The sequence below is a fragment of the Numenius arquata genome, chromosome 7 (assembly GCF_964106895.1).
Source record: "Numenius arquata chromosome 7, bNumArq3.hap1.1, whole genome shotgun sequence".
In the NCBI taxonomy this organism is placed as follows: domain Eukaryota; kingdom Metazoa; phylum Chordata; class Aves; order Charadriiformes; family Scolopacidae; genus Numenius; species Numenius arquata.
Window position 1 is genome coordinate 63201598 of NC_133582.1, and position 11024 is coordinate 63212621.

Below are 11024 nucleotides of genomic sequence, written 5' to 3' on the forward strand. Positions count from 1 at the left end.
GGGCACCCAGCTCTTCCAGCTTCTCTTTCTACATTATATGCTCCTGCCCCCAAATTATTCTGGCAGGCTTTTAGACCTGCTCCAGTATGTTAGCATTCCTCCTGTACTGGGGAGCACAAAACTAGACACCGTTTCAGATGCTGTCACACAAATGCCAAGCTGACAGAAATACTCACTTCTCTTAGCTACTGGCTTCATCCTCGCTAAGTAAAAGCACACTGCTGACTCACGTTCAACTGGGTGTCCACCAGGAAAGTGATGCCATTTGCTGCAACGCTGTTTTCTAGCCATCGGTTCCCAGCCTGTACTACTCCGCAGGGTTATTCTGCTTCAATTTCCAGACTCTTTGTTGAACACCAGGAAGATCTTGGCAGCCTACTTCAGCCCGTTGAGGTCCCTCAGAAGAGTAGCCCTGCCCTCCAGCACACACAACCTGGTGTCATCAAGCTTGCTGATGGTGCATTCCATCACCTCATCCAAGTAACTACTAATGACGATTATAAATGCAAAACTGCACTACTTAATCTTACCGAATACTAATTATCATGTCCTGAAAAGGATAAAGTACTTCCAAGTAGTTTCATTTTAACTAATTAACAGGTTGATAAATGGGATGTTACAAAGAACTTGTATTTCAATACACAAGCCACTATATAAAGCCTCTTCGGTTGTTTTTTTTTTAATGGGCAGTCTGCACTTGGTGACTCATTGAAATAGCTCCGATGAAAGATTTCTCTCCAACACATCCTTCTAAATATGGAGAACTAAATACATAAAGTATCTGTGTCAGTAACTTCAAGAAGTCAGGGAAAAGGCCCTAAATTAAGAGTCATTTGTAGTGCAGTAAGTACAGAGCTGGCAGTAGTGCTCAGTACTGCAGGCTGCCTACCTCCGTATACAAGCTTTCAGAAAACACAAGTAACTGGAGCTCTTTCGTAATGAACATTTTATCTTAGAACTACATATAACTCAGTGCTGTATAGGCCTAGATTATCTGGTATTACAATTGTAGTAGAACTATTTCTACACAATAGATGTGTCGGATCATTGCTGAAGAACCACGTTTTGTTATCATGAATCTGCTACATAGCTGTGTCTCAAGATCTGAGCTTTAAAATATCAAAATCCTCACCTTAAGGGTACAGAGATAGCTTCGACCGTTTAGCACATGTGAAGGAAACTGCATCAGTCAATAAGTTCTTTAAAAGGTTAAAATGTATAACCTGCATTATTAGCACAGCTAGAACTTTGGTCTTCATAGTTTAGTAGCTATACACTTTGGCAGTTTCGTCAAGACACTGATAAAATTAAACGTTTTTGATAGACTAACAAGAAATTTTCTAGGCTCTACTCTGCCAGGACATTTCTACATGTCTAACTGTAGTTTTTTCAACATAATGGAAAATTAACTGGAGATTAATACATTTTCTTGTCTCCCAGCTGTTCTGAGATCTAGAATGCAGCAGAGCCACCTGGATTTAAAAAAAAAAATAAAAATCTCAAAGAAGTAACAATTTTGCAAGTAAATTTACACAGGCAAGGTAATAAGAAAATGAGCATTTACAAGGAAAATTCTATTGCAACAGCATTTACAGGTTCTACTGCTGTAAATTAGTCCTGCTGTGCATCCATCCTTGCATAGATTATTTTTATATCTTACACACATAGTAGCTAATAAAATACAAAGAAAAATACACAACTGCATACAAGCAGTACAGTAACAATCAAACCCCTAGTACAGAGTTCATTAGTAAATTACAACAGCCCTGAAATTCCTATTCTTAACTCTATGATAAATTTTAATAGAACCAATATTTAATATAATGATAGCGCAAAAACAAAGACAAGTATGTATCATGATCTTTTCTCATAATTTTTCAGCTATTTCTCCAAAGGTTGGTTCGTAACAGGAAATATTTAAATTATCATTATCAGTGCTTCATCTGCGCATCCTAATAAATACACTCTTGTTTTTTAATACAGTAAGATTTTGAGTTTCTACACAACAGCTTTGATAGAAATATACCTTAACTTTGCCTTCAAAATTCCTATTAGAAATCCATTTGAAATAAAAGGGGAGGGCAGGTATTGTTACCCAGTTAACATCTGTGAAAGGTTCTCGAACAGGAGATCTTAAGTGGACTGTAAACACAGCTCAAACTAATAAATATAACAAATACGATTTTCTGCACTAAGTTATTTCATTTGCAGCAATTTACAGTCAGGACCAAAACCAGCTGCACGCAAACAGGATGTGATGTTCCTACAGTCACTTAAAGTACCTGCTGTAAGAATGAGCAGGGCCTTTTTTTAAAGCAGAATTATATTTACAAACTAGAAAAATCTAATTCTTTTCTATGCTAAATTCCAAGAAGAGTGATCATCAGGTGAAGTACTTGGGGCAGAGAATCGGTTTCCAAATTACGTTTACACTTAACTGCAATTGAATACAGAGTATATAAAACAGTCAAGAAATATGCCATTAGTATACACATAATTAACATTACATATTAACTTTATTTTTCCCTGAAATAGTTTTGCAATCTCCAAAGCTGTATCTTTTCTCAAGCCACCTTTCATTAAAAGAAGCAAAAAAAAAAAAAAGAAAAGGAGGGGGTGGGAGTGGAAGAGAGAGATCACCAACACTCCTATAGCACATTTTGCAAAAGTCGGTATTTTAACTGTGTAAGACAATTACTACAGAATTAAACTGTGTAGGAATTTTCATAATTAGCCACAATCATCCTTTTACCACTTTTCAAGTAAGTTATCTCACAGGTTACCCCTAGCTGGCATCATCTACCGGAGTGTAAGCCAAACCAAAATGATGTTTTCCTCTCTATAACTTTTAATTCTATGCAAATCTTAATTCAGGTTGGTATTCACATAAAAACTTGCCCACTTGACTTAATTTTCCCTTAGTTTACCTTACTTCCTGCTAGTGCTTTGTTTCACAGCCTATGCAAGACTACGCGTCTCCGTGTTGTCATCTGCGAAGAACTGCTTAGAATTTCAACTTGCACAGAAGCGCCACATCATTGACAGTGGTCAAAAAAACCCCACCACCCAACACCACAGCATATCTATAAAGGTGTCACCCACGCAATTAACTTAATGAGACAGTGGCATCAGGTAAGTATAACACAGTGTAGCAGCCACTGTCACATCAGAAAACGCTGCAGACAACCCTGGCTCCATAGACATGTTCTGCAAGAGCAGATCAAAGCTACGAGCCATTCATGTCAACAGAAGAAACAAACCTTTGCTTCAGAGGTACAAGACAACAATGAAACATAAAACAATAATCAGAAGAATAAAGGAGAAACGATAGAAAGAAGAAAAACAAGAAAAATAAGAACAAACATTCAGAAGCTAGAACACCACATAAATAAATACAGAGGAAACGCCAATAGAATGACTACCACAGGATACGGCAGAGACACTGTATAGGAGAGAAATAACACGAACCTCAACAGTAGTAACCACTATGGTTCAAGGATACAAACAAACCTCTTATCGATAAGCTATACTTTTGTTAACTTGCATAAATGGTAAAGGATTTAAAGATGTTACATGAAGAAGAAAAAAAATCTGCCTCCATGAAATGTATTTTAAATTAATCCAGAATTTGAAAACAAGCAATGGACCTTTCCTTTAATAAGCATTTATTATCTTCCTACAACTAATGACGACTCCTGGGGAAAAAAAAAACACAAAAAACCAACAACTCAAATATAAGAACTTACTCCACATTACAGAAAAACCAGCCCAAAATTATAAACACTTTCTTAAAGTTATATGTAGGAGGTATACAAGTGGTGATCTACTTTCCTGTTTATAATAGAGAGAATAACCTACAACCAATTGGTCTCTTTAATGGTAAAACAACCCTCTTTGGTTTTCAAAGCCTGCTGTCCAGTTACTAGAAGTCAGCGTTCTTAAACTGACTTGCATCGTATACAGTCTCGCAGACGGCCAAGGAATCAATCGTTCTTGATCTTTTCCTCTAGACTGTGCTTTGTTTCAAAATGACAAAGTGAGAGAGGGTTATGCCTATGCCTTACAGAGTGTCAACCGTAAATGTAAATGGAGTAGTTCAGATCATTCCATCAAACTCAAGGATTCACTCAAAATACCAGAGTGATGTGGAAATGCTTAGGCTGCATTTTTGACCACAGCCTTTATTGTAAAGCAAGGACTAAGTGGTTCACAGCAGTTTAAAAATACTCCTTTAAAATAATATACACCATTTGGCTACCACATGACAGCCCTTATTCCATGGAACTCGGTGAATGCAGTATTTCTGAATTTTTTTTATTTTTTTTATTTACTGTATGATTTTGGGGTCCTATTTTCACAATAAAAGCATGTCAAAATACCTATTTTCTGTTGTTGTGATGTTTATTGAAGAGAAAAGGAAAACCTACATGCACCAAAAAGATATATAGAAGTAGCAGACAATAACTAAGTTTTCATTTCTCACAATGTTATATAGTATGGCAGCCCACACCACAGAAGTTAGAATCATAGAATCGTTTAGGTTGGAAAAGACGTTTAGGATAGAGTCCAACAGTTAACCCAGCACTGCCAAGTCCACCACTAAACCATGTCTCTCAGCACCACATCTACACCTCTTTTAAATACCTCCAGGGATGGTAACTCCACCACTTCCCTGGGCAGCCTCTCCCAAGGCTTGACAACCCTTTCGCTGAAGAAATTATTCCTAATAACCATCCTAAACCTCCCCTGGAGCAATTTGAGGCCGTTTCTTCTTGTCCCATCTCCTGTTCCTTGGGAGAAGAGACCGACCCCCCCTGGCTACACCCTCCTTTCAGGGAATTGTAGAGAGCGAGGAGGTCTCCCCTCAGCCTCCTTTTCTCCAGGCTGAACACCCCCAGCTCCCTCAGCCTCTCCTCATAAGGCTTGTGCTCCAGACCCCTCACCAGCTCCGTTGCCCTTCTCTGGACACGCTCCAGCACCTCAATGTCTTTCCTGTCGCGAGGGGCCCAAGACTGAAGACAGTATTCAAGGTGCAGCCTCACCAGTGCCCAGTACAGGGGGACGGTCACTGTCCCAGTCCTGCTGGCCACACACTATCGCTGATACAAGCCATAATGCAGTTACTGGCCTTCCTGGCCACCTGTCTTCCAGCTCAGGGGCTGGATACTCAGAGAACCATTGGCATTACTGTTAAAGACTGAGGCAAAGAGACATTAAGTACCTCAGCCTTTTCATCATCCTTTGTCACTATGTTTCCCTCGCATTCAGTATAGGATGGAGATCCTCCTTAGCCCTCCTTTTGTTGCTAATGTATTTATAGAAACATTTTTTACTGCCTTTTACAGCAGTAGCCAGATTAAGTTCTAGCTGGCCTTTGCCCCTTCTAATTTTCTCCCTGCATAACCTCAGGACATTCATGTAGTCCTCCTCAGCTGCCCGCCTCCTCTTCCAAAGGTCATAAACTCTCTTTTTTCTCCCTGAGTTCTAGCCAAAGCTCTCTGTTCAGCCAGGCTGGTCATCTTCCCTGCTGGCTTGTCTTTTGGCACATGGAGATGGCCTGCTCCTGTGCCTTTAGGATTTCCTACTTGAAAAACGTCCAGCCTTCCTGAACTCCTCTGCCCTTCAGGATTGCCTCCCAAGGGACTCTGTCAATCAGTCTCTTAAACAGGCCAAAGTCCAAGGTAGCAGTTCTGCTGAGCCCCCTCCCTACTTCTCCAAGAATGGAAAACTCTATCATTTCGTAATCACTATGCCCAAGATGACCTCCCACCATCGTATCGCCCACGAGAACTTCTCTGTTCACAAACAGCAGGTCCAGCAGGGCGCCTTCCCTCCTTGGCTTGCTCACCAGCTGCATCAGGAAGTTCTCCTCAGCACACTCCAGGAACTTCCTAGGCTGTTTCCTCTCTGCTGTATTGTATTTCCAGCAGACATCTGGTAAGTTGAAGTCCCCCACAAGAACAAGGACCAGCGATTGTGAGACTTCTTCCAGCTGCTTACAGAATATTTCATCTACCTCTTCATCCTGTTTGGGTGGTCTGTAACAGATTCCCACCGTGGTATCTGTCTTGTTGGCCTTCGCCCTGATTCTTACCTATAAACACTCAATCCTATCATCACTATCATTAAGCTCTAGACAATCAAAACACTCCCTAACGTACAGGGCTACCCCACTGCCTCTCCTTCCTTGCCTGTTGCTTCTGAAGAGTTTATAGCCATCCATGACAGCACTCCAGTTACGCGAGTCATCCCTCCATGTTTCTGTCATGGCAACTATATCAGAGTTTTCCTGCTGTACAATGGCTTCCAGCTCCTCCTGTTTGTTTCCCATGCTGCATGTGTTGGTATAGATGCCCTTCAGTTGGGCTATTGATCCCGACACCTTTTGGGGTGGGAGACGCCCTAATTCATACATGACCACCCTCAGGCACTTCTGTGGTTTCTAACACATCACTAACCCTCGCATCTTTGCTGTTGCATGGATTTCCATCCCCTAGCTCCACTGAGATGGCAGACCAAAGGACTTCACTAGCACACCGTTCCTCAAACATTGGCATGTCACCCCTAGGCTTGTCTCTAGGGAGCCTAGTTTTCTCTCTTTCCCCCTTCAAATCCAGTTTAAAGCTCTTTCAATGAGTCCTGCTAACTGGTGTGCCATGATCCTCTCCCCGCTTTGAGACAGGTGTACCCCATCTGTTGCCAGCAGGCTTGATGTCATTTAAACAGACCCATGACCAAAACCCCCAAAATTCTGCCAGTGACACCATGCTCAGAGACAGGTATTGATCTGTTGGGTCCTCCTGTTCCTTCCCTCATCATTTCCTGAAACTGAAAGGATAGAGGAGAACACTGCTTGTGCTTCCGATCCCTTAACCAGATGCCCTGAGGCCCTGAAGTCTCTCTTGATTGTCCTCAGACTTCTTGTTGCAGCTTCATCACTGCCTCCCTGAGAAATCAATAATGGATAATGATCCAAGGGCCGTACCCACGCAGGAAGTTTTCTCTTTATATCTTTAACCCAGGCACCAGGGAGGCAGCAGCTTCCCTAAGAATTGGGTCCAATCTGCATATTGGGCCTTCCATTCCTTTTTCTGTTTATGGGAGCAGTTTTGACACAGGGCGTAGGCCGACTCAACCCCAGTGACGCCTCCAAGCCAGATGAACCACCATCCTCGTCATTGTTCGGTGCCACCTGCAGAGCCCCACACCTACTATGCAAGGGCACCTGGGGAGGCGGGGCAGTCACGGAGAGATGTGCCTGCTGCGCCGGGCAGGAACTTGTCACCATTGTCCCCTATCCCTTAAGTCACCGTGTTCAGCCAGGCGGTGAGAGGATAAGGGAATCCTCTGTGTCATGCGTCCTCTAAGTTCTTCAGGTACGTCAAAAATGGTAAGCACAAGCCACTGGGAAACTCCCTTAAGTAGAGGAAATCCCCAAGAGATTTAATAAAGTTTTCTCCAACACAAAAGCCTGCACTTAAGAACTATTTTATATTTAATTAATAATACACTGCCTCAATTGTCATGATGTAATATTTAAACTACATTAACTTATTGTTGGAGAATAACGTCACTACACTGCAGGCTGTGTGCAAACATTGATTCCTAGGCTCAAGTTTAGGCACCAATATAAAGCTAACTTTTAGAGAATTCATTTTGGCCCCTCATCTTCCTTGCCAGTACAGAACTGAACAAGAGAAGTTACAAGAGCAACTCTGCAGACAATGCTGTCGCACACATGTGTGATTTCAATAACGCTCCATGGAAAAGTATATGGCATGTACTTTGGGAGGAGGGAGGGAAAGCAGTAGAAGTCTTGTCTGATGATCACAGTGTTGAAAACACAACCTTCTCTGTCATTTTGATCATTTCAGAATTTCCATGGGACTGCTCTGCAAGCAAAACAGACCTCTCTTTGCTATGTAACATTATCAATTATGCAAATGCAGTAATGTGATTAGAAACGTAACTGGTCTGGCACATGCATTTGTAACCTCCAGCTTCTCAATTTTCTTTCTTACTGGCGTGAGTCACCTTAGCGAAGGCGACAGAACTTCAGCAGTGACAACTGCAGAGAGCAACTTCAAGTGTTCAGATTCCAAGGTGAAGTTAATTAACTAGTCAGGTAATGTTAACTACATGACATCTAAACAGCAAAACTAAAACAAAGCCACCTAAACAACAAAAAAACCACCAAAACCACACATACACAAAAACAAAAAAAAACACCTAAAAACCGAACAAAATCCCTAAAAAAAAATTCCACCCCACTAAAAAAACCCACCCACATCCCAAAACCAAAAATCAACACAAACCCTGCTAGCCAAACTAGTCAACGATTAAAAAGCTCTATTACTGAAACAAAAAGCAATGTAGTGCTAATCAATCTCAGCAGAGGTGTCACAGACCAGCAGGTGAGAAACTGCTCAGGACAGATTAAATCAGCCACAGTGTTAACAAGGTGAACGAAGTGAACAAAGACTTTTTAAAAACATTTTCCAAAATTGCTTTTTTATAATTGTTCCATTGAAAAAAGCTCACATGTAAACTTACACACAATATATAACTATGTCTAAGAAATTCCATGTTTTTTCAATAAGCCTAATCATGTACTCATCTAGTCCTTTCTAGATGTGTATGGCACAAGTGAAAATTAGAAGGACCCCATAAAAATTATTTGCTTCATTTTTTCCTTTTGGCTACTGATACTATCATTATTATAATAGTTCCCCTGTTGTTCTTTTTCTTTTTTTTTTTTTTTAATTAATTTTCACTCATAATATTCTGCTCATTCATATATATATGAAGACAGAGTGCCACCAACATTGTTTATTTTTTCAGTAGATTCCTAGTAATATTTTTATTCAGGAATAATATATTGTATTATTAAAGTATTTCATTCTTTTTTTAAAAAAACTAAACTAAAATTTGTTAAAGAAGGAATTGCTTGAGTAGAAGACCACAGAAAGTCTTGGAATTAAAGTTTCCAGATGCCTCTTCTGTAATTTGGTCTCTTATTTGTAAGGACAGTCATTCACTTGTTCTACATCCAGGAAAAAAAAAAACAACTTTAAAAAAGTTGCTATAAATTCCACTGCTTCACTTCTGTGTACACACCTCAACTAAATAAGCCACGTGTGCTTAGAAGTTGAAAAATGCTGTTGCCTTCCATATAACTAAAGTCTTTTTTTTCTTTTCCCCAAGGAAGAAGAGTACTTTTCCCCTGCACCCGAGAGAGATTAAAGAGAAATTAATCCATCAGGCTTCATATTTAAAAATCAAAGAGATGAAAGTAAGGATAAAACACCCATATGTGTTAGGAAGACACAGTCTCTTCTCACTGCTAATCTCTACAGCTAATCATTCTCTCAAGTGGTCTCTCTCTATAGGGAGTGTACTTAAATCACAGTACACCTACTGATGTTATGTCTACGACTAAAACTCCATTTCTGGAACTAGCAAGCACAGAAATGCACTCAGAGAAAGGCACAATCAACGACAGTAATGATGGAGGGGTCCACACAAGCAATTTAAGCTGTGCTATTAGTGCCTTACTCCACAGAACATGTTTTTGTAACTCCGCATGTCCTCCGCGTACTATTTGAACTGTAAATAAAAGCCAGACGGAGCAGTCATGAATTATCAAGGCTCTTTTTTAAGTCGGTCAGTTTCCAGTATGTGTTTAGACACGCCTGGAGAGCGATATTGTTACTTACATAAAACTGTTACAGTATCCAGACTCATTCTCTGAGGATAAAAAATGCTCAATTCAAACACAAGATGGTGAGTGTCCAGTTTCATTCAGGGGACCGTCCGGGCGGCGGTCCCAGCCCGGGAGCGGGGTCTGGCGCCCGCAGCTCACCCCGAGCGGGCGCTCCCGCTGCTTCCCTCCTGCCCTCCACCCGGCGGGCACGAGCTCGGCGGCGGGGCCGGCTGACGACAGGCCACCGGGCAGCTCCAAACTTTCCGACGGGCCCGGCTGCTGCCGAGCCCCCACCCGGCCGGTTCCCGGTTCCCCGCCGGTTCTCCCCCGCGGGGCCTGGCGAGAGCCTGGGCCGGAGGCGGCCTCTCTCCCGCCCAAAAACAACCCCGACCGACGGCCCGCCGCCTCCCGCCATTACGCTTCCACACAGCCCCCCTGCCCAGCGGGGCCCATCCCCACACCGGCAGCGCCGCTGCGGCCGGGGGACGGCCAGCCTCGGTAACCGGCGGCTTGTTTACCTCCGCACGCCGGCGCTGCCCTCCGCTCTCGCCTCCTCTCCTCCGCTCCGCTCGCCTGCCGACAGCTGCCCCCGGAGCCGCCTCCCGGCCCGCCCCGGCCGCGATGCGACGGGCTGCCGACGCCCAGATGTGCACGGTCTCCCGGCTGCGCCCGCGGCCAGACTCGCCTCACCTCGCCCTCCCCGCAGCCCCCGCCCGAGCCTCCCCAGGCGGCGCCGGGATGGCCGCCAGCGCCCCGGGGCACTCACCGGCTCCTCACAGGGGTTCTCCCCGGCCCTTCCCGGCGCCTCCGCGCCCGCCGCCCAGCGCCTCCATTTGCTCAGCGGCCGCTCCTCTCTCCCTCTCCCCCCGTTTCGCTCCCGGATACGGCGCCCTCTGGAGTACCCACTCCGCCGGGGCTTCGGCCGGCGGGCAGCCGGGGCCGTCAGTCGGCGGCCGGAACGGTGGGGAGCGCCCGCCCGGCGGCCAGGCTCCCTCCGCGCGGGCAGGACGTCGGGGCTGCCGCCGTCTCGCTGCCCCTTTGTTCGGTGGCGGCTGAGGGCGCTGACAGCTGCCGGCGGCGCTCCCTGGGCCCGGGCAGCCGCTTCGCTTCAGCGCCTCCCTGCCCGCCAGCAGCGCCTCACGCTCCCGGCCTGGCCCGCAGCCCGGTCTCGCTCCCTCTTTCTCCGCCCCCGGTCAACAACCGGCGGCGGCGGCAGCAGCAGCAGCAGCAGTTCAGGCCGCCGACCCGGAAACTCATCAGCAGCCGAGGCCTGCGGGGCTCCGACGGGAAGCGGATCCGCCGAGCCGGGGGAGGGATGCGG

The 11024-nt window shown here is 44.5% G+C and overlaps 1 protein-coding gene across 3 annotated transcripts in view; it reads right to left on the reverse strand.

Annotated features, from left to right (window-relative positions):
* The window catches only part of ANKIB1 (ankyrin repeat and IBR domain containing 1), an 89721-nt gene extending 78753 nt beyond the window's left edge, over nt 1–10968 (reverse strand). For 2 of the 3 annotated variants that reach the window (XM_074150260.1, XM_074150259.1), the window contains exon 1: nt 10470–10968. The gene's annotated coding sequence lies outside the window, so the exon portion shown is untranslated. Of the gene's footprint in view, nt 1–10221; nt 10299–10469 lie in introns of those variants that run through there. The other variant, XM_074150261.1, reaches the window with a different exon arrangement.
* Between the last annotated feature and the right edge of the window lie 56 nt (nt 10969–11024).